Source organism: Spermophilus citellus (assembly GCF_964194105.1).
Source record: "Spermophilus citellus genome assembly, contig: SCAFFOLD_275, whole genome shotgun sequence".
NCBI lineage: Eukaryota > Metazoa > Chordata > Mammalia > Rodentia > Sciuridae > Spermophilus > Spermophilus citellus.
Genome location: NW_027672749.1, coordinates 108380 through 113919, shown reverse-complemented (window position 1 = coordinate 113919; position 5540 = coordinate 108380).

Below are 5540 nucleotides of genomic sequence, written 5' to 3'. Positions count from 1 at the left end.
AATATTAAAAAACATACCACTCACATGAACTGTGAAAGCAAGCAGGGGTTTCCATCCTTATTTTATCTATTTATTTTTATGTGGTGCTGAGGATCGAACCTAGGGCCTCAAACATGCTAGGTTAGCACTCTACTGCTGAGCTCCAGCCCCAGCCCAAGTGACATATATTTTTTCCAACCTGTCACTTTCAGTCTGTGGGTGTCTTTCTATGAGATGAGTCTCTTGGAGGCAGCATATTATTGGGTCTTCTTTTTAAATCCAATCTGCCAGTCTTTTGATTGCTGAGTTTTAGAAATTAACATTCAGGGTTATTATTGATACATGATTTGTATTCCCAGTTATTTTTTGTTTATTTTTGGTATTTAACTTGCTCTTTGATAGGTTTTTCATTTAGAGGGATACTTCCATTTTCTAATTTTCATTGTTTTTCATTTCCTCCTCGTGGAATGTTTTGCAAAGGATGTGCTGTAGTGCAGGCCTTCTAGTTGTAAATTCTTTCAAGTTTTGTGTATCCTGGAAGGTTTTTATTTTGTCAGAAAAATAACATCCATATAAAAATTCAATTGCTAATCAAAATTTAATTTTTCTGGGTATGATTCTTGGTTGGCATCTGTTTCTTTCAGAGCTTGTTATATGTTGTTGCAGGATCTTCTTGTAGCTTTCAGGGTCTTGGTTGAGAAATCAGAGATTCCAATTTGTTTCTCCCATATATAATCTGATTCCTTTTTCTTGCGGCTTTTAAAATACTCTGCTTCTCCTGCATGCTAGGTGTTTTCATTATGATGTGCGTTGATGTTTATCTGTTGTGATTTTGTTCATTTGGTGTCCTGTATGCTGCTTGTGTTTGATTTTCCAATTTACTCTACATGTTTGGAAATGTTTCTGATATTATTTCATTGAATAGATTCTCCATTTTTGTAGTTTAGATGTCTATGCCTTCCTCTATCCCAATAGTTGTTAAATTTGGTCTTTTCGTGTTATCTCATTATTCTTGAATCTTCTGCTCCTGGGTTCTTACCATCTTCACTGGGGTCAACTTCATTTTTTCAAGATTATATATTTTGCCTTCAATGTTGGAGGTTCTGTCTTCCAAGTGATCTATTCTGTTGGAGATGCTGCCTATTAAGTTCTTAATTTGGTTTGCTATTTCTTTCATTTCAAGGATATCTCTTTGTTTGTTTATTCAGAATTTCTATCTCCTTATTGAAGGAATCTTTTGCTTTCTGTATTTGCTTATGTAGCTCTTTATCAAAATGATCCTCTGCTGCCTGTATTCGCTCTTATATCATCCTTTAATTCACAGAAAATTATGTACTTCCTCCACTCCTTCTCTGTTTTTTCTCCTGATGTTCTGACCATGGATTCTAATAATGTAGCATCTTTGTTTGGGGCACATTCTTCCTGGTTTTTCATGTTGTTCATGTATCTTCTCTTCCATCTCTGTGTTTTCAAGGTTTTACAATTTTTACCCTGTAGGCTTATAGTGTCCCCAACGGGTTCCAATAACTTTCTTTTATAAAAAAATTATTTATTTTTTAATTACATGACAACAGTGGAATGCATTATAATCTGTATTGCACACAGAGCACAATTTTTCATATCTCTGTATAAAAAAGTATGTTCATGCTAATTCATGCCATTTTACATGTACTTATTTCTTTCTCCATTACAACTCTTATATAACACAATTTTCATATCTGTTTGTATATAAGTTATGTTGGCATCAAATTCAAATTTTCATACATGTGTTTTTGAATAATGATGTTGATAATATTCCACCATCCTTGCTAATCCCCTTCCCCATCCATTTTCCTTTCACCGTCTTCCCTATCTAGAATTAATATAATCCTCTCATGTTCTCTCTCCTTATCCCACTGTGAGTGACCCCACATATATCAGAGAAAATACTTAGCATTTGTTTTTTTGGGATTGGCTAACTTCACTTAACATAATATTCTCCAACTCCATTCCTTTACTGTCAAACGCAATGTTTTTATTCTTTTTTAGTGCTGAGTAATATTCCATTGTGTATATATGCCACATTTTTTTATCCATTCATCCACTGAAGGGCATCTAGGTTGGCTCCACAGTTTAGCTATAGTGAATTGTGCTGCTATAAACATTGATGTGGCTGTGTCCCTGTAGTATGCTGTTTTTAAGCCCTTTGGGTATAGACTGAGGAGTGGGATAGCTGGGTCAAATGGTGGTTCCATTCCCAGATTTCCAAGGACTCTCCATACTGCTTTCCATATTGCCTGCACCAATTTGCATCCCCACAAGCAATGTATCAATGTGCCTTTTCCCCCACATCCTTGCCGACACTTATTGTTTGTATGCATAAAAGCTGCAATTCTGGCTGGAGATGAAGTCTTAGCTTTGATTTGCATTTCTCTAATTGCTGTGTTGAACTTTTCATATATATTTGTTGCTCAATTGTATATCATATTCTGAGAAATGCTTGTTGAGTTCCTTGGTCCATTTATCCATTGGGTTATATGGGTGTGTGTGTGTGTGTGTGTGTGTGTGTGTGTGTGTGTGTGTGTTTGTTGTTGTTGTTTTGTTTTGTTTTGTTTTTGTTTCAAGATTGAGTTCTTCATATACCCTAGAGATGAGGGCTGTATCTGACATGTGAGTGGTAAGAATTTGCTCACAGGATGTAGGATGTCTCTTCACCTCACTGCTTGTATCTTTTGCTGAGAAGCTATTTAGTTTTGATCTGTCCACTTATTGATTCCTGGTTTTAATTCTTAAGCTATAATAGTCTTATTAAGGATGTCAGGGCCTAATCCAGCATGATGAAGATTTGGACCTATATTTTCTTCTCTTAGGTGTAGGGTCTCAGGTTTAATTCCTAGGTCCTTGATCCACTTTGATTTGAGTTTTGTGCATGATAAAAGAGAGGGTCTTAAATTCATTTTGCTGCATATGGATTTGCACTTTTTCTAGTACCATTTGTTGAAAAGGCTATTTTTCCTCCAATATGTTTTGGGTACCTTTGTCTAGTATGATATGTCTGTATTTATGTGGGTTATTCTCTGTGTTCTCTATTCTATACCATTGGTTTACTTGTCTATTTTGGTGCCAGTACCACACTGTTTTGTTACTATTCCTCTGAAGTATAGTTTAAGGTGTGATATAGTGATGCCACCTGCCTTCCTCTTCTAAGGATTGCTTTGCCTCTTCTGGGTCTCTTTGTTTTTCCAGGATTAATTTTTATTTATTTTTCTATTTCCATGAGGAATGTCTTGGGATTTTGATTGGAATTGCATTAAATCTGTATAGTGCTTTTGGTAGCATGGTCATCTTGACAATATTACTTCTACCTATTTAAGAACAAGGTAGAACTTTCTATCTTCTAGGTCTTCTTTAATTCTTTTTCTTTAGCATGTTGTACTTTTCATTGTACAAGGCTTTCACCTCTTTTGTTAAATTAATTTAATCCCTTTCAATTCTCATTACCTTATTTTTTTCCCTTTATTATTTTCCCCCAATATTCTCCTTCATCTATTTTATCAATCTACTTATTCATTTATGGTTGATGCTTTCTACATATACAGGAATGTGGAATTCACAGTGGTATGTGTGTATTACATTTAATATTCTCCTTTCCTGTCACTCCCACCCAATCTCCTAATACTCCACTAATCTTTCCTATCTTTATGATATCCAACTCTCCTTTCCCTTTGTTTTGCTGTAGCTGCTGCATGTGAAAGAAAATATTTGACCCTTGATCAGTCTGATTTATTTCACATAGCATGATGTTGTTAATTTCTGTCCATTTAAATTGTGACATTTGTCAATAATATTATTTATAGCTGAATAAATCTTCATTGTGTGGATCACATTTTATTACTCAATTCATCTATTGGGAACTGCCTTCATAATGGGAAGTGCTTCCATAATTTGGCTATGGTGAATTGGGATGCTGGGAAAAATTGTGGCTCTATCTAAATAAACTATTAATTAAAATTACAGATAGCCAATATTCATGGCTACTTGGACATGCTTCTGATACAAATATGTCAGGCAAAAGAAAACAATCCACTGTTGATCATTATATATAGGCAGTAGCATATTCAAATAAATGTTTCTCATTATGGAAAGAGTGTTATTTATTGGGCAAATATCACTTGCATTTTTGTTTGCCTTTTGAAATCTTTTATTATTTTATAATTATTATTTTTGCTATGGTTTTGACATTTTTCTTGTTCCTCTTACAAAAACTTTTTTTTTCGTCTAGCAAAATATAATTAAAACCTAATTTACAATTTTTAAGGTTACAATCCCATAGCTTATACAGTAGTCACAATGTTATAAAACGATCACCAGTGTTTAGTTTCTGATATTTTTATACATAAAAAATCAGTTCCTTCTAACACCTATTTACATTCTCCCAAAGAATTATTTTTAATTTTGCATCCCTTGTCATTTTAAATCTGTTTTCTTATATGTTTAGATTTGTGTAAATTTTAATACTGGTTTGTTCACTAGACAACAACCTTTAGAAAGATAAAAGGCATCACAATTTGTTCCTTATGGCTTTGACTTTTAAGAATGTACTGATACATGGGCTCATCCAGGGCAGGGCTATCAGTCTAGATTCCCTAAGGGGGCAGTTTGTACATTTCAGCTACAGTTCTTGGAACCATGGTGTTTGAACAGGAGGAATAATTTGGGGACTTTATGAATTCCAAAGTAAAAACGGCTGGGCACTAAGTAGAAACAAAGAAAAGTAAAAAATGAAAGTTTAAATAAAAATTATGCTTAAGGTACACGAGGATCATGATTGATTGATTTAACTTAATGACATTAGAAATTAATGGGGATTGGTAAAAATATTTCAAGTAGAAATTTTCAGACATTGAAGTTTCTACTACATATAGGAGAAACAGAAACCCACTAAATTCTGTGGTTTTCCAAGAAAATGACTGAAATATCTGTCAAATGTCACTATGTTATCATGGCCTTAGTGAAAACTATTGCATTTGTTTTTCTGCTGCTGTAATCAAACCCAAGGTCTTGCACAAGCTGTACAAATTCTGCACCACTTAACTACAACCATAACTCCATAAAATATTATCGTGTAAATATCTGTAAGTGAAAACCTTACAAGTTATTCTGTATTTATGCATAAATTATATACAATAAGTCATTAATGAATGAATTATAATAAAGTTTTTAAAGATATATGCTTAAACTATGTAATTCTGGATTTTATATATCAATAATTACAAATCAAAGTATGTACATATACAGAAGTCTATAGAAAAACAGATGTAGATAGATACACAAATCTCATCTCCATGGATCTGTATATATTATAGTTTCTAATTATATTATTCTTACTATTGCTCCTTATGATTTTCTAATATCATTATATGTGATAGTGCCATTTTGAAACTCATTGTTTTCTTTCTCAGTGTTTTTTTAAAATATTATTTAGTTATCAGTGGACCTTTATTTGTTATTAGTTTATATGTGGTGCTGAAGATCAAACCCAGTGCCATATATATATATATATATATATATATATATATATA